This window comes from Balaenoptera borealis (assembly GCF_965194805.1).
Source record: "Balaenoptera borealis genome assembly, chromosome: 4".
NCBI classification, from domain to species: domain Eukaryota; kingdom Metazoa; phylum Chordata; class Mammalia; order Artiodactyla; family Balaenopteridae; genus Balaenoptera; species Balaenoptera borealis.
In genome coordinates this window covers 128,524,110-128,551,258 of record NC_138861.1, presented here as the reverse complement: position 1 = coordinate 128,551,258, position 27,149 = coordinate 128,524,110, and the positions used below count along the sequence as shown (strand labels likewise).

The 27,149-nt window shown below is 40.7% G+C and overlaps 1 protein-coding gene and 1 pseudogene across 4 annotated transcripts in view; both read right to left on the bottom strand.

The window, feature by feature from the left end:
• Positions 1–27,149, bottom strand: part of SYNPO2 (synaptopodin 2) — a 174,480-nt gene that overhangs the window by 85,241 nt on the left and 62,090 nt on the right. The window lies entirely within an intron of this gene.
• On the bottom strand, positions 5,053–25,171 carry LOC309627603 (ran-specific GTPase-activating protein pseudogene; annotated as a pseudogene). Its single transcript has one exon. The product of its transcript is annotated as a ran-specific GTPase-activating protein pseudogene (transcript).

Below are 27,149 nucleotides of genomic sequence, written 5' to 3'. Positions count from 1 at the left end.
CATTTAAGGGGGCAGTAGAAGAAGTGGGGTCAACAGAGACTGAGGAGAAATGGTCAGAGAGTGAGGACATGTGTTATTGAATCTAGGGGGAGAAAGAATTTCAAAGGGGGAGGGGTGGGAGGATTTCTGGTCAATACCATGCTGTGGTAATAGGGATGTGATGCAGTAAGGAGAAACGCTGAAAAGAAACCAATGGACCACCTGGTGATGAGCAGATTACCAATGAGCTTTAAAGGGTAACTGCTGAAGAGTGGTGAGGGCAGAATCATATAAGGGAGCGAGTGAAGGAACACAAAGGTACGGAGGCCCTGGGGAGACCTTTCTCTCAAGAAATCTACTGTGAATGGAGGGAGAGAGGAAAGGACCTGGAAAAGGGAATAAGGCAGATAAAGGACTTTCTTCGCAAGTGTAGCAGAAAAGGTTGAAGAGAAAAGGGTGGAGTTAGGAAGATATTTGATGGAACAAGATCCTGTAAGAGATCGAAGGGGAAAAACTGAAATGAAGGGAGGAAAACCAAGGAGTTCATGCACGCCATGTCACCTTGGCCCTCTCAGCAAAGTAGCTGAGCTTACCTCCATGCTTGAGAGAGACTGAGTTTGTTTTTGGAGGTTTGCTTCCCCACCATCACAATCTCTAAAGAGCTGTGCTGAAAGTAAGTTTGGTCTCTTTGAATAATCCGAGAAATGTGTTCAAGAACTATCATGTTCTTTCTGTAGCCCATAAAGAAAAGCAGAGGCAGGAACGTAGAATTCCTTCCAGATGAGTTTCTGGGAGACAGCTATTGGTCTCCGTTATTTAGGTAACTTATGCAGTGTTATTTGGAGAGAGAACTAAAACATCACTATCACACTAGGCTGATCAATTGCAATTTGCTTATTAACATCCTGTGAAAACTACCAAAAGGTATGTACAGTTTACTGGGGAGGGGTGGGAGATGAGTGGAGTCAGTGCACCTCCCTGTGATTTGGGTCAATGTAGACTTTTCCCTAGAATTCATTACCGGTGATTCTCCAAGGACAGAGTGCAATGCCTTCTTCCTTCTCCTTCCTTTCCTCCCAAGCTCCTCCCTTTATCTTCACTTGCCCATCCTGAATTTACTCCCAAAATATGGAAGAAAGTCAGAGAGGCAGCATTTCTGCTTAGGTTAAAAGAGGTTATAATAGGGACATGTTAGTTGTGAAGTACTATGTGTCCCCCAAGAGGAGCATAAGGACCTGCAAACATATCTGGTTTTGTTCCCAGGTTAGTATATTTTACTTGAGCTATTTTTGTTTTTATACTGTCCTGGTCCTTTTTTTTTTTTTTTTTTTTGATAGCACTCCAGTTTTAAATCTCACCTCATATGGTTTATATTGTGCCTGCCTCCAGCAATTATGTTATTTAAGAAAATTATGTAAGTACATTTAAAGTTAGGCATCTATTCGTTCATCCTTAAATTTGAGATGACTCCCAGGGAGTGTTTTCTCCTTGTTTACGGTTTATTTCCTGAATTCCAGTAGCAGTAGTGTGTATGTGAAACCCACACTGCCTATTCCCTCCTCAAGGCTGCATATTAGCTGGTCAAAACACACACTCTTAAGGCTATGCTGCCCTCGCATGGTCTAGGTTGGGAATAACCAACTATTTTTTTCTGGATGGAAACCAGGTTTCCAATCAGACCTGTCTGACTGAAGAGTTAACTCCTGACCAGGAGAACAACAACAATAACAACAAAAATTATTATGTGCCAAGTCTGAGGAGCATGAGGGAAAAGGAAGATTTTATTTCCCAACATTCCCTCAAAAGGTATAGAGTAAAAAGTGCAGTAGCAATAGTCACAAGCTTGTTTTTGTTAATTATAGAGTAACTGGCTGCACGTGTGTGGCCACAGGGATGCAGCTGCGGCATATGAGTTGAACTGGCTCCCTTAGGCCTTTGGGGCCAATCTTCAGCTTCTCTAGGGCAACCCCCTCATCAGAACTCATGACATCATGTTCCACAACTAAGGACATACAGTTGTTTGGAAAGAATGCATTCAGGGAAAATATTCGACTCTTCCCCATGTGGCCAAGACTCAAAAAGGAGGCCAGCAATTATGGTGATTACATTCATCACAAAGGTGGCTTGTGGAGGATGGTACCAATGTGGAGGGCCTATAATGGTAGCTCTGTGGGGACTCTGCTCTAATTGGCCACCACCAAGGTCCTCTAATGCCTGTGCTTAGCTTCCCAGCTTGCTGATGGGGAAAAGAGGAGACCACCCTCAGGGGGATGAGCAGACTCAGAGTGTGCTGGGCTCATCTGGGCTGGGCTTATGAGGCAGGTCGGTTATGGAGCTGTTGGCTACTTAGCTAGAGAACCCATCCTGGAACAGGTGGGCCAACTAAAAATGCAGACAGTGCTGTCCCTTGTGTTTTGCCACATTGTTTCTGATATTTTGGGTGCTTTCGGTTAATCGTGAAAATCCTTCAATAATGAAAGATTTTCAGCTAGGAAAACACTAGTTCTCGTACACTGCTTTTGGGCTGGGCACAGAGATGAATTGGGCTAGTCCAATGAGTAGAAATGAGCCCTTGATTTAGCAGTTTTCTGGTGCTGTGGGAAAGCCCAGGAAAGAACACTGTGCTTAGTAACTTGGGATCTAGAATCAGCTCTGCCATACACTGGTTATATGACCATGAGAGAGTCACTTAACTGAAATTTCTGGGCTCAGTTTCCTCATCTGCAAACTGTGACATTTAGCTCAGATTAGTTGTTTATAGACTGCTCTGTGGGGAGGCTGTGCTTCACAGGCTACTGCCAGGACACAGAGTCCTTTCTTCCTTCCCTTTTTAAGCATAGCAAGCCCACTTTGATCCATTTTATAAATCTAAATTTGAAAACCACTGGATCAGATGGTCTATACACCTTTCCTTTCCAGCTACATTATACTGTGATTGGGACAGGTACTCTGAATGGTGATGGTGACACTTACTGGTGGAGTTCTTTTTCTTCTTTTTAATCTTAAATGAAATCACATATGGCTCTAAGTCCAAACACTTTCCTATAAAATGAGTCCCATCTGATTCTGGGATGATGGCTTGTGTGTGTGCTGGAAGAGGGGTGAAGAAGGAAGGAGTGTGAATCACTGCAGCCCCACAGCTCCTGGGGGACATAGGCCAGGGAAGGAACTAGGTAGAACTCACTGAGCAAACACCAGACAGTTTTAGGAGTGTGGGTATGTGCATAAGTGTGGTTATACTCTATCAGGAAAACCAGCCAGAAAATGGAAAATCATGGTTAAGGAATGGTCTGGAAAAAATACGAGGGAGCATAGGCAGAATAACAACTTTTTAAGGAAGAAGATATATTAATATATATATTATATATAAGATATAACAGCTTTTTTCTCAGGAAGGTATAAGTCCTGAATGGGCCCCAAAAGGAAAAATACACTAAAAAGAGTTGAAAATTTTCCAGAAAACAGAGAAAAAGATTTTAGTACACTGTACATATATATCATTACTCGTAGGAGTCATCATTAATAAGATTAATATTATTTGTTTTCATCCAGGAAGCTTTCCCTTTAAGTTCATTTAAACACAGGATATAATATAAAATGTGTACAACTTTATTTCTCAACCACCAAGAGTTTTTTTCCCTCTGTAGTGTTTAAGTTGAGATCGTACAAGTGTGGATGAGTGATAATATGGGATACAGATTAAGTATCGGACCAAGGGACTCAGAATTATGAAATAGCCACTGTTCTGGTTCAAGTATGCTGAGTGAATGCAGAAAAAATTTCTTTTCCACGTGGTGTTTTCATATCACCATCGTAATCATATTTATTGAGAGATTATACTTTATGAAATTGCTCAAACTGCAGTTCATAGTTACATGAATTTCTGAGCTCCGATTTGTATGTCCCCCAATAGATTTCTCTATCGGTGTACCCCATTATTGTGCTGAAATTATAATATAGGTAGAGAATATTCATCTGGTGAACAAATATTTACTGAGTGTAAACAACTACAAAATAAGGCAGTAAATAGTGACTACTAGACACATAGCGTAGTAATATGTGCTTATGATATAGGGTTAAGGGTGGGACTTTAGGTAATTTGTTCAGGAAAGGGTTTATGGAGTAAACTTTTGGTCCAGGCCTTGAAGTGTACATAAAATTTAGGTAGAGGTGGGAAGAGAGAACGTGGCAGGTGGGAATGGCATGAACAAAGCTATGCCAGTGAGAAAGCACAGCCAACATTCAAGAGACAGCTAGGCAGGCAGAGGGTGTGTATTGCAGGGGATGGGAGGGGGGAGGGATGAGGAGGAATAGAAGACAAGTCTGGGCAGGAGGTTGGAATTATATCGTAGAGGCCTTTGTATTTGCGCTGAGGGGAGAAGTAGGGTTATACAGCTGCAAGCACAGAAGCAATGTACAGAATGATTTAAAAGGAAAAGTGACCAATCCAAAATTGCCTCTGGAAGACTATCAAGTTAGTCCAGGTGTAAAATGATGAAGGTTTGAGCTAGAGTGATGGCACTGGAAATGGTGTGTGAATGTGTGTGTGGGGGGGTGAGTATTAGTGAAAAACTGGAATTCAATCCAAGGCCACTGCACAGGGTAAAACAATAAGTTGGACAAAATAGAAAAGGTTAGAGTCCTACACATAAAAACATTATAGCCACTTTTCAACGGATGGGCTAAATGTGTGTGTGTGTGTGTGTGTGTGTGTCTGTGTGATATCAAGAGTAATTCGTGTGTTATATTTGTACCCATAATTAGCCAGAAAGTCCTGGTGTCATTTTCCATAGTAAAAGAACATTCTTTAAAAATGAAAGCGAAAAAAATAATCTGGAAGCAGGGAGATGTGGTTGGGTACTGATAATCATTACTTCGTGAAGGAGGTTGAGTATTTTTCCATTTCAGCAAGTCATTAGAACAAGTGGAAAATCCATTGGAAGACAGATATACAGTCTGTAAACAGACGAAGGTAATGTAAATTACCCTGATTATTCATAAGCCAACTGGTGACAAGGATGATGTGTAGCCAAAATTTCCCTGCAAATGGTTTGTAGTGCTTTTCTTGTTTAAAAAAAAAAATGAGTATTAGACCCAATTCTTTTGTATTTTACTTCCCTTTTTCTCATGCTAGGGAAAATGTCATAGTTTATGTCAGATGTAACTAGACAATTGAAGAAAATGACTCTCTAGAATTACAAAAATTAAAATGGTAACAAGATGTAGTCATTGAATCAATTCAACAACTGCAGGTTGAATGCTCATTATGAAGGCAACCTTGGGCTAAATTTTGGGAGAACCAAGAGAAAGAACAAATTCGGCTCATTCATAGAGAGGCTTGAAATTTAGTTGAGCAAATCTGGCTAAAGAACAAGAGGAAACTGAAAAACAATAAATTATATTGTGGGCCATTGATGTTATCAAGGAATTCATCCAGAGAATTTAGAAAATTTCCAATCCTCAAATTCCACAATAGCATATAACTTCCCCATAAAATATTCATGCAGCAACAACTTGATATCATCTAAAGTATGTTGGACTGCAATGAGGGCTGATTTTCTGGATTCACTCACTTGGCTAGTGACCCACTACCTCAAACCAGCTTTGCAGAACTCCTGAATGGAAGTTATGCCTTTGCAAGATTGCAAATGGCAATGCTATGGACCTTAGGGATTACTTGAAAGAAGTCAAAACTGGGACTGTAGTACTATACACGGTTAAGTACTATATAGTAAGATGCCTGTTCAAAGGGGCTAAAAGAACAGAGAAATCCCTGGAACAGTATTGGCTTCTCAGAAGATGTGGGGTTGTGTTGATAATGAGTCATGTTCAGGACTGGTAGAGATGGGGGGAGGGGGGAAGAGGAGGGGGGAAGGAAGGCATCCCAGCATCCGGCCTTGGCTGATTTCTTGCCTCTGGAATCTTCTCTGCCATCTGTGGAATGGCTACACCCCACCCACAGGCTTAGCACCACCTCAACCAGTAGAGTCAGTCCTTTTCTTGGGCAGGGGTGATTTCAGAAGCTCTGACAGAGGGCAGCGAGCCCATTATTAAACAATAGACGCCATAGAAGGCACTTTATTTAATCATCATACCAAATCTGTAAAATATTTATCATTTTCCCCACTTTTATATATAAAGAAATCAAGGGTCACAAAAGTTAAGGAACTTGAGCACGATGGCAGGAGAATGAAATTCAAATTCAAAGTTTTTTACTATGGTAGATTCCCTCTCGGGCTCTGGAACACATAATCTTAGCCCTGGGTTTTTGGGGGCACAGGACTAGGTTACTGATGCTGATCAGCTTTGATTGTGTGACCCCGATTTGACAAGTTTCTGCCTTGTTCTAGAGAACCATCCTGTAACTATATTCCTGCTTGTCTTACTCTTTGTGACTTATCCTGCCCTCGATAAATTGCATGAAAACCAACTCTTCTACAATGGGAGACTTTTCTTGCCCCTGTCATACCTCCTCTTCCCAGGATGGAAATCCCATTTCACCTGAATGCTTGGACTCTCTGCTACCACCAGGTGCTGTCTGTATACCTTGGTTTCTCAGAATGGTTGTCTTGGATCCTTCGTCTCTGTCTGTCATCCATATACTAGTCCATTTCCACTCTTGAAGTTTGGCTCTTTCTGAAAGGAACTGCTTGCCCAGACTACCCCCAATTTTATGTTCCCATATATTTCCCAAACTCTATTCTACTTGTTACACTTGTCTTCCTTCTAGTACTAGTACTAGATAGATTTGGGAATCTACCTCCCAAATTATTTATCATTCCTTGTGCAGGTCTTTGTCCTGCTCCTTTAGCCCTGTAGCTGGGCTATGTGTGACTCATAATGTAAGTATGGCAGAACAGTGGTGGGAAAAAGCATAGTGTGTTCTTGAGAGGTGCAGAGCTTGACCTAACAAAGGTGGGAGGGTATGTGTGACAGGTCGTTGAAAGTAAAGGTGGATTAGTGAGGTGGAACCACATTAAAAACAATTTTAAATCCAGGATGAGACACTTGGATATAACCCCGTAGTGATGAGAAATTATCACTGGTGCAGGATGGACTGGAGAAGAAAAGAGTGAAGATAGAGAAACTGAGAAACCATTAAAGTTGTGCAAACATGAAGGGATGAGAGCCTGGATTGGAGTTTTATCTATTATAACCCATAGGAAGGAGATAAGAGACACAACGTGAAGCAAAAACTATAGACTCAGTGAAAGACTGGATTTATAGAGAGGCAGAAATCAATGACTGCAAATTCGTAATTATGGTGGCATCATTGGTAGAAGCAAATAAATCTAGGAAGGGGAATCAATATATTGGGGAAAGGAGCCTAAAACCCCAGCTCTCTTTCCAGGATGTTTCAGTAATAACACTGATTATATTTGAGTACATTGTTAGCAAGTATTCAAGCAGAGGAATGTGTTGAAATCAGGTGAATTGTTGAAGTGAGACTAGAAGGCAAATGAGAGGATCAGGGCTAAACATATCAGTTTGGGATAGATGTGGGAGTAGAAGTCATAAATATGGATGAGGGAACTGTAAGGGAATTCAAGCCTAATCTGGCAAGAGGTCCGCTGTTTTACACAATCTTCTGGGGCTGGGCGTTTGCTGGGCCAGTGGCCAAGGATGGGCAAGGGAGTTATGGATGGACTGAATATTCCTAATGAGAGAATCTGTTATACAACGTGGCTCTAAAAAATCCACCTCTGTGCCTAAATATGGCATCTCTAGTGCATGAGAAACCTGATGATATAGCGCCTTTGTGAGCATCTCCCATCTCATCCCACCGAGGAAAGCTGCATACAGGCTGCTGCTACGATTCCCTTTGGGTGCTAAAATGTATTCTCCCACTGAAGGTGTTGCAAAATGCCTCTTTTCCAGGTCAAATGTAATAATTATCTGAGTTTAACTCTCAGCTGTGTTTAACTCTCATTCTCAAATTTCCTTTCCACAATGTAGATCAGGTGACCAAGATAAGCAAGTTGTTGATTTTATAGCTAAGTCAATGTCCTCAGCTATAAAATGGGAGCCTTAATACCTGATTTCCCTTTCTGTGAGGAAAGAGGAATCTGAAAATAGGTCAATACAGGATTTATGTTTTGTCTGAGTGATGGCAGATTGCTTATTTTGGTGTGGTTCTTTTAGCTTGTATGTTCAGAGACTAGTGATGGGTGTAATCAATATAACTTTTATGTAACTTCAGGACCAAACTAGGCTTCTTTTAGTTCTGATCCTAATTAAAATTTAAAATTTTGTTTAAAAAAATAAAAGAAAGGAAGGAAGGAAAAATGTGGATATTTACAGTGGGTTCTTTTGTGAGGAGGGAATTTTTTGGATACAAACTGGCATTTGCCCAGTAATATTCTGAGTTCAGCAAATAACTCGGCACACATGCATTAAGTTTCCAATGAAAAACATGAAGCTTAAAAAGTAAGTGGAAAGTACTTGGCAGGACACATACTTACATTTGATGAAGGGAAATTTTTTGGTGGTTGGCCAAACCTGACAGGCATAGGGATTAACCCATCCTCACTCATCACAGTAACAGAAATTGCCAGTTATCATTGGCACCAAGCTGTGGCTTTCCCAAAGAGATCGGCACCACCCTGGAAGGAAGCTGACCTCTGTGTGAGTGTAGTGTGTGCGTTTGCATGAACAGTGCACAGGTATGCCTGACAAGTGAATGAATCATTAAAGACATGAAACTTCTCTAATATATAAACTTTCTAAAACGCAGAAAAAAGTCTGATAGTTGATGTACTATAATTCTCTTCTTTCAGATATGAGTCTGAATATAGGTCTCTCTTCTCATTGTGATAACATTTTTTAGCACAGTAAAAAAATGAGACCTTTTGGATGATTTACCCATAGTCACACAGCTAATGAACGGCAGAACAGAAATTCAAACCCATGACGATTTCATTCAGAAGTTCAAATATTTTCCACTACGTTTGCTGCCTGCAGAAAAGTGGTGTGGATGGGAAGACAAAGCAGGAGGCTGGCAGGGATAGCCAGCCTACAAAATATATATTTCTAATTCTGCGATATCTAATTCATTTCTAACGTTCGAAGGAAAGGCACTAAAATTAATAAGCACTTGCCCTGTGATGAAAAATAAACTCAGCCTCAGAGAGATGGTAGTGGATTCTCCAAGGTCACAGAGCTAGTATATGAGAGAGCCAGGATTCAAACCCAGAGATATGTGACTTAAAATGTTAGGCAATGGGCAAAACATTTTCAACTATGATACCTCTTTAAACCTGACAGAAATCCTAGGAGAAGAATGCTACAGTGATGGAAAGAAATTGCAATCAAACACAAGAGACAGATTTGCTAGGCTTCCTTATGGGTTACTTCAGACAAATTAGCTCCTGCATTTTGGGAGGAGGGGAGGGAAGAAAAAATATATATAAAATGTTTTACTTTCCCAAATGGGAAAAATGAGGAGATCAGATTCTGCTTGTAGGCTCAAATCTCTTTCTTCATGTATGGTAAATATTATTCTGTCTTCTTTTGTGTTCTGATGAGGGTCTCAATTAGAAGTTAAGATAGTTCTTACATCAGAATTTCTGCAGAGATTAAATCGAGTTCTACTGGTAAGCCTGCAGTTGTGTTCAGGACAATCTGCAGAGCACTCTGACGGTCTCTGGGACTGCCCTGCGAGGTCTACCCCTGTAGAAAACTTTGGTGTCGGGGAGAATTTTATTCCCCTTTTCATTCTTTTCCGAAAGAGGGAAATTCCATTCCCCTCACAGATGGGACAATATAACACTTCTGGATGATCTCCTGTCACTTTTCTCCTGGGAAGAGAAGCTAATCTGATTGGTGAAGAGCCTGAAAGCCACCGAGCCATGATTTTTCCAAGGACTATGGTCATTGAATTGAAAAGTTAGTGAGAGCCAATCCTTTCTCTTACTGGTTTGGACGGGCTGTGCTCATGGGCAGTGGGTTCACCTGTGCTTCAAGATCCAGGAAGTAAGCAAACTTTCCCCAGGTAGGGTCAGCTAGGCTTCTGTTCTTCTTGCCAGCTTTCTTGTCTGTGAACGGGTAAGTCAGGAGGCCCATCACCAGAGGCCAATTAACTTTAATTTAATAAATCTTAATTCCCTACAGGAAATGCTATTTTAGCCTAACTTAATAAATGTTAGTTCCCTAAAAAGAAGTGCTATTTTAGTCTCAGGTCCAAGTCATATTGTCCCATCCACCTTTATTGTGAGTAAAACTGATAATTTAAAGTTAAAACCTAAAAGGAAGGTGGACTGTGTGAGGGGCTACTCTAAGGCTAGAACTCTTGAGATAGGCATTTTGGTCCTCTGCTGTCTTGAAAACACTGGCATAACATAACCATCAACTGGATCTGGCTCCATGTTCTTAAGAGTCATGGGTTTGTTTTGCACTTTTCTTTGTTTTCTGCTTAAAAGGCACATAATAATTACCTGTTGATTGATTAGAGTAAGTTACTAAACAGGAACTGGTGTTTAAATTAGTCATACTTGAGCCAAAACAGCTGGTCTAAGGCACTGAACCAATCTCAGAAATCAAATATATCTACCTTCCCACCAGAAAATAACATGTTGTATTTTAAGATGAAGGGAGAGGAGGAAGAGGAAAAGGTGCTGAAGGGACCTCTTACTGGCACCAGAAGTGCTCAGTCTGAAAGCCACTCCAGCTTTCTGCCACCTCTGAGAGTGTCGTGCTAATAGCCGGCAAGTCCGAAGAGGCAAAGGGTCATCGAGGGTCAAAACAAATGAAAAGATTCCATGTACTGTGGAATTTATGTTGATGCTCCTCTGAGGAAAGCAGAAGTAACTTTTTTGATTGACTGCTTCATTCATTCATTTATTGGCAAGGAGGTATAGAGCACCTATAACTCTTCTAGGTAGAACAGTTTTCTTTGCACTTGCAAATGCTTCAAGATGAAGGGAACCTGTAGACAGCCCGATGTGGTCATAGATCAAACCATGTTCTCCAGGCCAACTTTACCAATAATAAAGCTGATTTTTTTTTTTTTTTCTTTTTTTGGCTCCATCTGTCTAACTCTGGTCTGTTTCTTAATTGGTTATGAAATTAAAAGGGAGAGAAGGGGATGATTCATTACTGCCCCCTAAAATTTCACAGTGTTTATTTGTATAAAAAAACAATTAAATTTTACAGAACTTGTTCTTAAAATATTCCTTAGTTTAGACTGGTTTGCATCAACCAAATTTTTGGTAAGTGCCAATGGACAGTAGTTAGATGTTACACTTCCTGCCATGTTCCTGTGATGCAGCTAGCTGAAGAACCATGTTGGCTGTAGGATGGAGGAGACTGAAAGAAGTTGCCCAAATAGAAGGCCACTCTGCTTCCACATTGGAACATGGAGGTGGCCGGTGGAGACAGGCTGGACTTGGCTAAGATTCTCAAGAAGTTTAGGGTTTTCATTCAGAGCTCATATATATGGAAAGGCAACAAAGGCTCCCCATTGCACATCTTACAGTATGATCTCATCGACTTAATCCTGGAAACTCTTTGAAGCAAATATAACTAAATGCCTACCTTAACCATAACAAAATGGAAAGCTTTATCAAAGCATTTAACATTGAGCAATAACTTCCCGAGTGTTCCTTATATGTCATTTGAGGATTCAAGCAAAGCCCCTCGAGTATTCCTTGTGTTTTCAAAACACACTCTTGGTAACCAAATAAACTAACTTGCTAAATAGGTTTATTGACTCCTAGCCAGTTAAATGTCAGAATCATTTACCAAAGTCACTCACCTTGGTTCTGGAATGTTGGATCCGTAGCTCTCTGTTTTGGCAGTAATTGGATATAGCACGGTCGGTTTTCTATTACAACTCCTCTCAACTTATAATGGTAAAATAAGGTTATCTGCATTTGGAAGTATATTTATCTTTTTATTATTTACAAACACATTTGTGATTGGTGAGTTAGGGTAGATGCATGCATGCATCTTGTCCAAGGGAGGTATCAAGTTATTAAAAAGTATACAGTGGAGAAAAAAAAAAAAAGATGCAAAACCTATTCCTGTTTTTCTTAGTGAGTATTAAGGAATACTACAGGACAGAATTAGTCACTAGTGCTCTGGATCCTGAAATAATCAATAAATAATCAAATGAAATCATCAAACTACTAGAACTCTAGATTGGCACAAACAGAAGCACAATCTGTGGAAATTTCTCAGTAATACATCTGTTTATCTACATTTTGCTCTCACTAAATTGTTGAGCACCTTAGGTTGGAAATTCAGTTTACTCATCCAAGAGTCTGTGCCTGGTACATGGTAGGCATTTGACATATAATTGTTAAGTGAATGAAAGCAGTTGATAATTTATAACTCAGGAGTAAAATAGATTTCAGGTAGAAGCTTCTGCTAGGTGAGTAATGAATACAATTTACAGGTACATCTCCAGGAAGCCTCACAAATGTCAGTTATTATCCTTTGCTATCATTATTAAATAGAAGACCTAAAGAATGAACAGAAATGGCACCTAATATTGTTAATTAAAAGTAGACAAAGATATAATTGAAACTATAAAAGCACTCAATCTTTTTCTTATGGTAAGCACCCAATATTAAATGGAAACAATAGAACATTCCCACAAAGCAATTCTATTAAGCTTCACTCTACTTTTTAAGAAGGAAGGTTTTCATCTAAGATCAGTTTTGTTGCTATTTCTACTAATTTTTCATGTTTTAAAAGATAACTGATTTAAAAACAAAAACAAAAACCACTCTGTAATCAACTTCTAAATAAACAGCTACTTCCACATATTAGTGATCTTGTAGAAAGAACACCCAGAACTTAATAAAACCCCAGAAGACTTTAGAAAAATCTGACTCACAAGAACGTAGTGCTTATTTGGTTTCAGGCCATGGGCTACTTCATTGTTGGGATTTTCTAAGTCAGACAGTGTTACACTTGGAATATGCCAGCAAGCATTAATAATAATGACTGTAAAAGAAAAGCTGGCCTTCCCCAGTCAGATGTAATACTAGGCTTTCCAAATCCAGTGTTCTGCTTAGGGCAGCAGAGGGCAGTGAATGCACTGTTAATTGATCACATAAACCTTTTATTGCAATCTGGAGAGAAATGTATTTCCATACAACTGCATTTTCCATTTTAAACACTACACATGTAAGTGGTTTGAAAGTCAATACATTTTTTTTTGGTCTCAGATGCATTTTTGGAGCCATACAGAACGTTTACAAAGTACAGTGAGATATCTATATAGCAATTCAGGGACAGTTCAACTTAATATAACAGAAAAATGAAGACAATACTACATTGGGACCTTGGTCTAAAATTTACCTGTGTAGTGTAGGAGATACTAAATGTGGTAACCCATCAGAGACAGAGTGCTGTGTTTATATTAGCAATGAATTTAAGAGGTGCAAGGGCCCTTGAGGTCAGCTAATTAGCGAAGCCTCTCTTTTTAACTGACCTGGAAAGTTTACTGGATTCTCTCAACTGGATAGAAGCTAAGCTATAATCAGAACATCAGTCTCCTCATTCCTCTCATTCTACAGGTTTTTTTTTTGTTTTTTTGTTTTTTTTGGCTGCGTTGGGTCTTTTTTTTGGCTCCGCTGCGCGGCATGTGGGATCTTAGTTCCCTGACCAGGGATCGAACCTGCACCCCCTGCATTGGAAGCGCAGAGTCTTAACCATTGGACCACCAGGGAAGTCCCATGCGTTGGGTCTTCGTTGCTGCGTGTGGGCTTTCTCCAGTTGCGGTGAGCGGGGGCTACTCTTTGTTGCAGTGCGCATGCTTCTCATTGTGGTGGCTTCTCTTGTTCCGGAGCATGGGCTCTAGGCACGCGGGCTTCAGTAGTTGAGGCGCACGGGCTTAGCTGCTCCACAGCAGGTAGGATCTTCCCGGACCAGGGATTGAACCCGTGTCCCCTGCATTGGCAGGCAGATTCTTAACCACTGTGCCACCAGGGAAGTCCATACAGTTTTTTATTTTGCCACAAAGGTCTAGGAATCCTAACTTGGAAACGCAGTAGTGTTCAAAATCACTTGATCTTGTCTCTGCAAAAGTTTCTTTTCAAGAGGTGGGGAGAAAATAAACCCAGTAATATCACATATTTGAAGCTTTAAATTTTTCTCTACCTATGGCAAATCAATATATATATTTCATGATCTTCGAAAGTAGTACCCTGTCACTCCCTAACCTCAACCCCAGGACTAAGTAGAAGACATTGCTCTTTCAACCTCAGCAAACTCACATAAATCTGGTCCCCTTTCCTTCTTGGCATGCTCTAGCACTGGATCATGGTTAGAGATGTTACTAAATGAGACCAGAATTGGCTATCGATGCTTTCTTAGTTGTGACCTTCCAAAGCCTGGGCTTCAATCTGGAAAATCTGTCGTTCATTTTCCCTACTGATTTAGGAATGTCAGCATCAGGGGAAATGGTTAAATGACCCATGGTAAAATGACCTCTGGGAGAGAAGACATCTCAGTGAAGCCAGGACACTGCTCTAACAGTCACACTGAGACATTGCATTTCTGGACTTTGTTGTTCTATCTGGAACAGGAGGTCTGACTAGCATTAGTAAGTTCAAGGGCTGCCAGTGACTTTCTTCTAACCCCCGCGGCAATTTCTTCCTTCTTTAAAGAACACATGCTGCAGTGAACGTTGTGGTACATGACTCTTTTTGAATTATGGTTTTCTCAGGGTATATGCCCAGTAGTGGGATTGCTGGGTCGTATGGTAGTTCTATGTTTAGTTTTTTAAGGAACCTCCATACTGTTCTCCATAGTGGCTGTATCAATTTACATTCCCACCAACAGGGCAAGAGGGTTCCCTTTTCTCCACACCCTCTCCAGCATTTATTGTTTGTAGATTTTTTGATGATGGCCATTCTGACCGGTGTGAGATGATATCTCATTATAGTTTTGATTTGCATTTCTCTAATGATTAATGATGTTGAGCATTCTTTCATGTGTTTGTTGGCAATCTGTATATCTTCTTTGAAGAAATGTCTATTTAGGTCTTCTGCCCATTTTTGGATTGGGTTGTTTGTTTTTTGATATTGAGCTGCATGAGCTGCTTGTAAATTTTGGAGATTAATCCTTTGTCAGTTGCCTCATTTGCAAATATTTTCTCCCATTCTGAGGGTTGTCTTTTTGTCTTATTTATGGTGTCCTTTGTTGTGCAAAAGCTTTTAAGTTTCATTAGGTCCCATTTGTTTATTTTTGTTTTTATTTCCATTTCTCTAGGAGGTGGATCAAAAAGGATCTTGCTGTGATTTATGTCATAGAGTGTTCTGCCTATGTTTTCCTCTAAGAATTTGATAGTGTCTGGCCTTACATTTAGGTCTTTAATACATTTTGAGTTTATTTTTGTGTGTGGTGTTAGGGAGTGTTCTAATTTCATTCTTAGCCAGGACATAGAAGCAACCTAAGTGTCCATCGACAGATGAATGGATAAAGAAGATGTGGCACGTATATACAATGGAATATTACTCAGCCATATAAAGAAACGAAATTGAGTTATTTGTAGTGAGGTGGATGGACCTAGAGTCTGTCATACAGAGTGAAGTAAGTCAGAAAGAGAAAAACAAATACCGTATGCTAACACATATATATGGAATCTAAAAAAAAAAAAAAAAAAATGGTCATGAAGAACCTAGGGGCAAGACGGGAATAAAGACGCAGACCTACTAGCGAATGGACTTGAGGACACCGGGAGGAGGAAGGGTAAGCTGGGACAAAGTGAGAGAGTGGCATGGACATATATACACTACCAAATGTAAAATAGATAGCTAGTGGGAAGCAAACTCATAGCACAGGGAGATCAGCTGGGTGCTTTGTGACCACCTAAAGGGGTGGGATAGGGAGGGTGGGAGGGAGGGAGATGCAAGAGGGAAGAGATATGGGGATATATGTATATGTATAGCTGATTCACTTTGTTATAAAGCAGAAACTAACACACCATTGTAAAGCAATTATACTCCAATAAAGATGTTAAAAAAAAAAAAAAAAAAAGGACACATGCGAAGCCTCGGGCTCTAGACCTCTTACTTTCATTTTCACTAGTTGCTTTGTTCTTAGCCAGCTTGCTTTGTTCTAAGTCTGTAGTGTTTCAGCAAGTCAAGGGCCAGGCTGAAATCCCAGAGCAAATTTCTCCAAGGCCAAAGAAGGAAATGTTCTACAGTCTTTGGAAACCAATAACCAAGAACATTAGGTTATCTTATTTGGATGTTAATATATTGGATGTTACACATTTTTCACGAAAATTAGACATTTTATGGATTAGCTGTGTATCTTCATTACATCACATTCTCTAACAAAGGTTAAAGGTGCATGGATAGGTCCATATTTTAAGTAGACTCTACATTTTTTGTAAAATATAAGGTTTTTCAAAGCGAAGTCAAAGGGAATATCACCATAGAGGCTCTGGTGTTATAAATTTTACTTAAGATGCTGTATATCTTATGATTTCTTGAGGAGATGGCTAATATCTAAGGGAATTATCCAGAGCTGTGCCAGAAACATGGGGGGAAAACATGGAACCTCTTTGTTTAGAAACTATCAGGTACTATTCTATATTCATTTTCCCCAGATGGCAAATGGTTATCTAGAAATGACCATGGATGGGGGGTTTCCCATTGTGCTTTTGGTTGGGTTGGCCAGAAAAGCCACAGAGCCTCAGGCCAAGGACCAAGTAGAGCTTTGTTTTCTTGTTTGTGTGCTGAAATGTATTACCACCTGGCAAGGATTAGGTGTGGAAACCTGAAGCCAGGATTTTCAAAATTCTGGCTCTGAGGCAAACCCCAAACAACAAAGGGAAGCTATTTGTTTGGAAAGCCCAGTGTCTGGGAATGTCAGAGCTAAAAGGTCAATTGTAGAGTTATCAGGAAGTTCAATGAATACCTTATTAACATGGTTCCTCTTAAAGGAACCATGAGAGACAGAGAGAGACAGAGAGAAAGGAGAAAAAGAAGGGAGGGAGGGAAAGAAAAGGAAATAGCAGCATAGAGTGGGAGTTAAAATGGTTAAAAACCACTTACTAGTTCAACCACCTAGCCTCAGTTTTCTGAAACATTAAATGGGAATAATAATACCCACCTAGGTTACAGGGTTATTCTAAGAATTCATTGACTTAATCTCTGTAAATGACTTAGTGCAGTGTCTGGAACCTGTCAAGTGTGCTCAGTAAAAGCTAACCATTGTTACTATTATTTTAAAGTAACTGGATAAGAAGAAGGGAAAAGATGTACCCATTGTGAGGTACAGTTCCTTAAACACTCCCATGTTATTAGCTAATCATTTAGAGCCTTGTGAGGAAGGACCTACTCTTCAAGTAGTACATCAGTGGATTCGGGTCCTATAAGAATCTCATCAATTTATTCAACCTTTTGAATTTTTAGAATCTATACAACCTGGGACAGACTGGGTCACCATTTGTTCAGTTTGCACCCTGCCCAAGAGGAACAGTTTAGGGGATCTTTCATTTTCCAAGTCTTGCACCCCAGATTTGGATTGCATCATCCCAGAAAAAGTGGCATTATTTTTTTTTTTTTTTAGTTTTGCATAAACGTTCCATATGACCTAGCAGCAGCCCTGGGGTCCAATCCCAAATCCCACAGCTTCATGAGCAGACCTTCCAGTCATACCCTGGCTTCCCTTCTCCACATGAGACTGTAGAGAAGTTCCTCCCTTGGGATCTGCCACGTAAGGAGGGAGCTGTGCTCCAGAGGCCCAGCCTCTGGGGAAGAGAAATGAATTCAAGCCTCTCCTAGCTGTTGACTCCACCCAGAAACTGCCAGGGGGAGGGAGACTGCCTTTTCTTCCTCCCTAGAGAGCTCATACCTCAATTCTGGCCAAAAGGTATTGCTTGAGTATTGAGGTGTGGGAGCTAGAGGGAGAGATGATGTAAATAAACCACATTTTCTGTTTCCCTTTTCACTCCAACAGCCTGAATGGATGGTGGAGAACTTCACAGCCATTGTCATTGAGTCCCTCTGTCTGAACTGCCATCCTCTGACCCACCTACATTAACTGTGCTTGTCCTGTCAGACTTGGCTTTCTGTGATCTGCAATCCCACCCCCTCTCTATTTCTTCTTAGCATCTCAAATGTAATAATTTAATTCATCCTCAGACATGTTTAACTCTCATTCTCTACCCTACTTTCAAATATGTCCTCTCTTTCATTTCTCTTTTCATATGATGGGACAAAATACACCACCACGAGGCAAGCTCAATAATGTGTGTCTGCAATGGAGTAAGTTCTCACCCAATGGCTGCACCCGTAATTTCACTTGGCCCTCAGTTTAATTTGCCCTCAGCTTTTGGACATTACAGACAGTTTGCATTCCTCAAGCCCAGGATCATGGCTAGTAGGGTAGTAGGGAGAAAAGTGCCTGTCATTCTCCAAAGATATGACCTGCCAACAAAATGTGGATAAGCCCAAGAAACCATTTCCAAACATGGAAACATGACTGGATCAGTTTGGGGCAGATGGAAATTTCTGCCAGTTCTTAATTTTGCCAATCTCCCTAGCTGATTTCTCAACCACTCAACACAGGATGAAAGGGGAAAAAATGACTTCTATTTCCAACACTTAGGCTCTATTAGAAATGATAAAAGTTTTTCCATAATAAGTAAAATAGATAATAGAAAAATTAGGGTCCTGAGGATTATCCTGAAACCCTTTACAATTATGGAAAATTCATAGCAGGGTTAAGTTTTTTTTTTTTTAAGTAAGAACTGAATATTTTCATTACCTTCTCTGTTTGTAGGTACTTTATAGCTAAGTTTATTTTTGCATTGCCAGAAAATTTTTAGCTGTTCACTGATTAATGGAAGGAACATGTACCCCCAACCCAAAGGCATAAAAGTTCCAAAAATGCATTATCAATGCTTCCTTTATAAATTGACTGTCTTCTATCACTCTGTGATTGGGGCTTCAGAAACTTTTTCTTTTGTTTTCCTATTACTCTTCTAATCAGGTTTTCTCCATTTCCTTTGCTGACTCTTCTTTCTCCTCTATTCCTCACAGTAGGTTCTCTCAGGGCAAATTTTTGGCTTTTCTCTCTGGAAACAATCCCTCAGTGGGCTCCTCTGCTCTCAGGGATTCAGCCATTGCTTCTACGTGGATTCTTCAAATCTACAACCACATTAACAACTGTTTGCCAGTCATCCACTCCATGAAAGCCTGCTCTGTCTTCAAAACAATAGATTCAAAAGTAAAATTACATCTTTTCTATAAACAAGGCCCTAGCTTCTCATTCTGTCAGTGGAGTTGTTAAGACTTAAATGAAGGTAACATCCAAGGAGCCATATACTAGAAATTGACAAGGGATTAGAAATAAGCCTGCCTTCCTGGTGATTCACTGCATCACTTTTGGGACCAAACATTTTATGGGTTACTTAATTATCCTCTATTGCTTTACATTTGTATGTCAGTGATTTGATGAATATTCATTAAGCACTTACTCTGTGCCAGGTGCTGCTCTAGATGCAGGCAAACAGCAGTGAACATGAAAGACCCTAGAGAACTTTGCAATTTCAGAGGGAAGAAGCCAATGATAAATTCATAAAAATATAAAATAAAGTACCAATAAAAGCAATATAGAGGGTAAAAACAGGCTAATGCGACAGAGCAGGGGTAGGATGGGGTGGAGGCTGCTTTAGATGGGTGGTGCCTCTCTGAGGAGGTAGTATTAGAATTTACACCTGGATAACGAAGATACAGAAATGCAAAGATGGGATGCAACATACTAGGAAGAGTATGTTGCAATCCAAAGGGAGAGTATATTCAAAGGCTCTGAGATGTGGACAAGCTTAGCATATTTGAGGAAAAGTAGAAGGAAATGAGGCAATAAAAGGCAGGTATCAACTCATGTGGACTCTGTAGGGCATGGTTTTTCAACCTTGGCACTATTGACATTTGAGACCAGATAATTCTTTCTTGTTGGACCCTGTTTTGTGTAGTGCAAAGTGCTTAGCAGCATTCCTGGGCTGTACCCACTAGACTCCAGTAGGCTCTCCCTAGTAGTAGCAACCAAAACATGTCTCCAGAAATTGCCAAATGTCTTTTTGGCATTGTGAGGGTGAAATAGTCTCCAGTTGAGAACCACTGCTGTAGGCCAAGATAAGAAATTTGGATATTATCCTAAGTGCAGTGGGAAGCTATTAGAACATCTTAGGCAGAGAGTGATAAGAAATGAGTTGCACTGTAGGAAGTTTACGCTGGCTTTTGTGGAAAGAGACAAGAGTAGAGGCAGGGAAGAAATCAGAAAGCTACAACATAAGCTTAGGTCAGACACAATGGACTGAAATGGTAGCCAAGAGGATTCATCTAGGAATTAGGTAGAGGGGGTTGAAAGGAAGAAAAGAATCAAGCATGATGCTTAGGTTCTTTGCTGGAGCCATGAAGTAGTTGGACCTAAGCCCTAAGCCTGAGATGGTAGTGCCATTTATTGATAGGGAAGACTAGGAAACAGAGTAGTGGGTGCAGGAGATAGAAATCAAGAATTCTGTTGGCCATACTAAGTTTGAGATGTCTATTAGCTATCCAAGTGCAGATGTGAAGCAGGCAGTTAGAAACATGAGTGTGGCACCTAGAGGACAGTCAGGATTGGAGATTTAAATTTATAGATGGAATTTGAAGATGAGAACTAGATGGGATTCCCTAGTGTATTAACTTCCTGTGGATGCTATAACAAACTGAGTACACACTGGTGGCTTAATACAACAAAAATATATTCTTTCACAGTCTGGAGGCCAGAAGTCCAAAATCAAGGTGTCTGTAGGGGCTGTACTCCCTCTGGAGACTCTAGGGGAGAATCCATTCCTCACTTTTTCTAACTGCCGTTGGCGGTCAGCAATCCTTGACTGCGGCCTTGTGGCCACACCTCTCCAAGCTCTACCTCTTTGGTCACAATGCCTCCTCTTCTGTCTGCCAAATCTCCCCTGTGTTTCTCTTATGAGGACATTTGTCATTGGATTTAGGGCCCACCTGAATAATCCAGGATGATCTCTTCATCTCAAATTCCTTAATTTAATTACATCTGCAAAGATCCCTTTTCCAAAATCAGGTAACACTCACAAGTTCTGGGAATTAGGATGGTGACATATCTCTTTGGGGCCACCACTCAACCCACTACACCTAGGGAGAGAGTACAGATAGAGAAGACAAAAGGCTTGCTCCAAGGCTGGCACTCCAATGACAGAGCCTTGGAGACTCCAACACATAGAAGTTAGTAGAGGATGAAGAGCTAGGAAAGAACAGCCAGAGAGTGCAGGGGCCACAGACGACTAGAGCGAGAGCCTGGTGTTCCTGTTTCCTTTCTGTCTGTCATGTTTCTTTGCACCATATTTGTCCCAGAATAACTTTGAAAGATACTCCTTGAATTGAAATGAATGTTTACAGTGATCTTCTTAAAAAGCACATTGTTTGGGCCATTAAACTTCCTTGAGCTTGTTGGAAAAACTCAGGGGTAATCATCCACACGTTTATTGCTTTAGGTGAGCACATGGAAAAAAGAGAAAGAGAGAAAAAAAAGTTTTATTTTGTGCCAAGTTTTTACTATAAAAGTAACCATCACTCTTCTTTTAATTCTGTATTCCCAAGGCACAAAGGACTAACATTTGAAACCTATTTAGCAAATTCTTTGAAACTTGTAACAAACTTCCAAAGTTAAATTTAGGATTCAAACCTCTATCATTGGTCAGTGAAGTGAAAGGGACGGAGAGTAATGATTCAAGGAAACTGCTTTCCTCTGATGCCCTGATATGGTAACGGAAAATATATCTTCACTCCGGGGGAAAATATATTCATTGTCTTTTCATAAAAATAATAGATTCAGTGTTACCAGTAACTTTACAGTCAATACTTCTCAGCTTTACATACTAATGAACAAATATATCCTAAAACTCTTTGAATAGAAATATATCATGTAGGATCAAAATGTCATCTGTCTTACAATGTAAAAATTGGTAACCTGGAGAAATACATTTTAAATCAGAGTAAAATGCATGTATGGCATCAGAATGCAGGAACACTAGAACTTCCCCCGCACCCCCAGGTGTGGCTCTCTTACTGGCTGGCAGGGTACTCTAGGTCTTACCTCTCAAAAACTCTAGGGGGAGCAATTTGAGGGAAAGTTTCAACTTTTCTTCTAGTCATCTTCCTTCTAGAAGGAAAACGATGACTGAAGCAGTCTGCTTCCTGAGATGGTTGAAGACTGCAAGAGGAGGCTTGAAGAATTCTCTATAGTTTCCCTGGGCTCACACAACTGTGGACAAGTTGTAGGGCAGAGCTATTCAGGATCCTCATCCCCTCCACTGGAGATGGATTCAGTACTTGCAGTCTTGTACTTTTGACCCTCTCCTCCATCTCCCACCCTCACTCCTACCTGCCACAGGGTCCTAAGGGGTAAACAAAACTATATAAGGCTGAGTTCTGCTTGTCTAGGGCCTTACACCTCCCAATCAAGTACAAAATCTACTAAGTAATGGACCAATTAACTTGGTGTACGAAGTTGAAGACAAGTGCACTTTATCCTTAAAATCGGAGGATTTAAAGTAATATGACATGTCTGAACATCTTTGAGATCACCTCCCACCACCCCCACTACCATACACACACCACATATATCCAAACCAATATTCTGATCTGAATAAGCATTTGGATGGTAATGTCAACTAATGGAAACATAAACAAACCACATTTTTTTTTGAGATGCAAAAAGGATGAAAACAATGCCTACTATTCGAGAACACTAAGAGTAAATTGAAAAGTGCCTTGAAAAATAAAAGTTAAAGCAGGAAAAGTGTCAAGGAATTGCTGAAGCTAAGAAATGATGCACGACTTGCCAAAAGTCGAAAGTTCAACAAGCAGCTCTTTGATGTGACTAGAGAATTAACTCATCTCTGCATTGTGTTCACTACATAAGTGGAGGGGTATTTTGGCAAGAAAAGTGGCAGCAGATTCTTGGCTTTTCCCATCAGGCTCTGACAGGAGTGAGCAGCCCTGGGTTCCAGTGCAGACTCTGTGACCTTCCCCTTTTGAGACTGAAATAAGTCCTTGTCCCCATCTGAGACCCTCTTTCTCCATCTGCAAAATAGGAGCAATAACGAACACACACACATTCGCAGGTTTGTTGTAAGGATAACATGTATTAGCAGATACGAAAGTGCTTTGAAAAAGTTTAAAGTTGCAAGTCATTTTATTATGTAGTAAAAGGAATCAGGATTGAGATTTTTCTGACACTACTCAGTCCTCGTAATCAACTAGGATAATCACCATTCTTTCCATCAGACGTCCTCAGATAGTAATTAGAGTAGCTACCATGTATTTAGTGTCACATGAACAGAGCATTTAACAATAATCTTTGATATAGGGTTATTACTTCCATCTTCACAGATGACAAAAATAAAGTACAGAGGGATTAAATGGCTTTCCAAACTACAATTCTGATAAACGGAGGAGCTGGGGTTTGAATCCAGATCTGATTCCCAGGCACATTCTCTTACACACTAGGTCACACAGAATGAAGACCAGAGAGATGTGAAACATGGCCCCCAGTTGCATGGGTGGGTGTATTGATGGACCCCAGCCTACTTATTCTCTTCACTAATTCTCAAGAGCCTTTCAAATCAGCAGCATCCACTAGGTCCCTGACGTGGAAGATCACAGGGAACTTCCCTTGGTAGGAGCCTCCTGTGTTTGTGGGGAATGGTTTTTCCAAATAAAGATCCCAGTTTCAAAGACCTTTGCCAGGACACTCTTTGGACCTATTGTGAGTGAGTTCATAAGCTTTTTATCACCATGTTATCTTCCTGCATCTATTCTCCATGAACCTAAAGAAAAGGAGTAAGATCACCCAAGCTCTGTGGTTCAGAAACCATTTTATTTTACTGTGAGTTACACTTGCTTCCACCTCTCCCACCAAGCTTCCTCCCTGTTGTTTTATTATGAGTGCTCACTAAGCATTACTGATTGACTGGGTGTCTAAGTAAGGACTGATTTACCCAATAAGGAATAATTTTTTTTTTCCAAGTTCAACAAATGTGTTATTTGCTATTTTGATGACTACAGATAAGTGTTTCCACTACGGAAAAGAAAGTTAGCACAGTACATTCTCACGACTGGGTGACGGATTTTCTGAAGTCGTTTTCATTAGGGCAAAAACTTAGAAAAAAACAACCTGAATATTGGAAGCCAGTACTTTATATAAAGTCCCTTGTAGAAACAAAACAGAATAAAAACAAACCAAAAAGAAGAGGGCAGGGCAAAATTTTAAAAAAGAAAAAGGGAAAAGACAGGGAGAAAGGACACAACGGGAGCCGACTCATTGCTCCTCCGCAGCCGCCTCTTTGGTCTCGTCCTCGGGCTCCTTGCCCTCCTCCACCGAGCTTCTTCTAGCTTCTCAGCTACTCTCTCGGCATTATCATTTTTGCCAGATCCTATCTTTTCTCTCTCTTCAACCTCTTTCCCGCATTCTTCAAACTTCGAATCTCTGTGCGTTCTCGGCGTTAAGGAAGCGGATGGCCGGCAGCTCCTGCTTGGGGCGCTGGCCGGCGAAGTCGGCGTGGGTAGTCCAGACCCAGGCGCGGTCACTGCCCGCGTTCGGCTTCAGCTCCATCACCGGCGTGATGCAGTGGTCGGCGCAGGTCTGGAGGGTCTCGTCCCTGCGCATGAGGAGGCGGACGGTCCCCTTCTCCTCGTGCTTCAGCAGCTTGACGTCCCCGGTGCCCAGCTCCTTCCACTCCGGGAGGTCGTTCTCCGAAGCGAACCGGAACAGCTTGGTCCGCATTTGAAAAAGCTCCTCTTCATCTTCTTCCAGCGTTTTAATTTCTTGCTCAGGAAGAGAAAGTATGGGCTCAAACTGGGGGTCATGGTTGGACTCGTCGGCATTCTCGGTGGAGGTGTCGTGCTCCTCGTGGGTGTCCTCGGCGGCCGCCAAGGGCGCGGCGGCGGCGGCGGCGGCTCGGCTGGCTCGGTGGTCGCGGGCTCCGCGGCCTCTTTGGCGGCCGGTCGCAGCTCCTGCCTCCGCGTCTGGCGCCGGCGCCTCCCGCCCTCCCGCTCTTCCCTCCGCCCCGCGACCCGAACCCCGACCCCTGACCCCGGCGGCGGGAAACGCGCCGCCAGGAGTAACGTTGATGTTGACAAAATTACAGTAATTACAAGTTAAAAGAATGAAGTTGTGACTACTTATATCTACATTGTGTAATGTGAGTGTGCTGGTTCAGTAACTTTTTCTGTGTTCTCGTGTCTCCTTCTCTCTGCAACTCTTAGAATTGTTGACCACAATTTCCTTCTTGAAACCACTTCCTTCCTCGGTTTCCATAAAGCTTATACCATCCTGATTCAACACAGCCTCTACTTTAATAACTGCATCTTCTCAGTTTCCTTCAATAACTTTTCTTCCACTTCCTAGTCCTCATACATGGACATTACCTCCGGTCTGATCAGTCCCCTAGTCTTTCTTCAAAATCAGTCCCCCTTTATGGAGATGGCTTCTGAATCTGTCTTCAAACCCCTAATCTCCCTCCTCATTTCCAGTTTGTATCTACTTTTCATTTGGATTCCGTCTTACTCTGTGTTTCCCAGGTTAAAAACCTTTGAAATAATCTGTGATGATTTCCCTTAGGTTTCCAGAACAGTTCATACAATTCCTCCTATTTCCTTAGTAAGAGTTCTAGAATGTATGCCTTCTTTTTTATTTATTTAAAATATATCTATTGAATTCCAGGCCCTCATCTTGAAAAATGCACAAACTTCTGAGTAAGGCCCTGTTTCCTTTTTCTTATCCCTTCTATTCTTGCACATGGTTACCAAATTAGTATTCCCCAAATACTTTTTTTACTTTCCCACTCTTGCTCTTGACCTCTTAAGACAGCTCTGCTTTATCTATGACATGAAGTCCAAATTCTTTGCCTGAGAGTCACATCCTTGTAACATCTGGATTTAAGCAACCTTTGGAAACACATCTATTTTTCTCTACTTGAACCTGTTGCTTTGGGTAGACTGGTCTTCCTACTCCTCCCCTATAATAATGCTTTGTTCATTTTGATCTCTGAATATTGGCTCTTCAGAGAGCCCTTCCTCTCACCTAGAATGCCTTCTGTTCTCTCCTTTTCTCATCCAATTCTTCCAGTTAAAAAGGCCCAATTCTTCAATTCGTCTCTACCTAAAAAGCTTCTCCTGGTTACTTCAGTCCAGAGTAAAATAGGCAGGGGAAACATATTCTCTAAATCTGCAGCTCTCATGGTCTCAGAGCCCATGTGCCGCCTAAGATACACTACTGTGGGACATTTCATATTGTGGAACTGAGTTATCATTTAGCTTCTCACATGTGAACATTTAAATTTCCCATTATGTTGTACCTTCTCTGAGAACAGAAGCAGTTTGGCATGGTGGTAAAGAGTATGAAGTCTAGAGCAAGACTGTCTGGGTTCAAGTCATCACTTACTATCTATGTGATCTTGGGCAATGTATTTTATTACACCTCAGTTTTCTCATCTGTAAAACTGTGGATAATATTATACTTCCCTTATAGACTTATCATGGGGATTCAATGAGTTAATATGTGTAAGATGCTTAGACAGTGCCCGGCACATAATAAGTACTTTGTAAGTGTTAGCTATTATTCTTCCTTATATATTCCCCCACGTATAGCTAGCTAGCTAGCTAGCTAGATATGTGTATCTATCTATCTATTTATATATCTACATACACACATTATATCTATATCAATATCTATATCTATATATCTGAAAAGATAGTTAATCAACTAACCAGTTAATTTGGGGAGTGTGGAAATACCATCTATTTCAAGAATATATATATGTTTCTCTCTAGCTCAGTTTTGTGCCTGAATTATGCCTAGAGTTCCTTCAGCTTCTCATTCTTTTCCTGACTTAACATGAGTGTTCTTCTAAGACAGAGAGATGGGCAGCAGGCTTAATTTCAGTTAAGACTTTGACCAGAATAGAAATGCCCATTTTTAGTTGAACATCCTTTCACATTTGAGACATAAATATTCCCTAGATGGCAATGATGAGTCTATATAAAAGGATGCTTTGTACTACAATTTGTGTTCGGTTTGGAAATAGGATCTAGGACTTTCCCCATGAATAATCTTCCTGAAGTTAAAAAAAAAAGAGAGAGAGAGAGAGAAATGGGAAAAAAAAAAAGCACTGGTAAATGATGAAG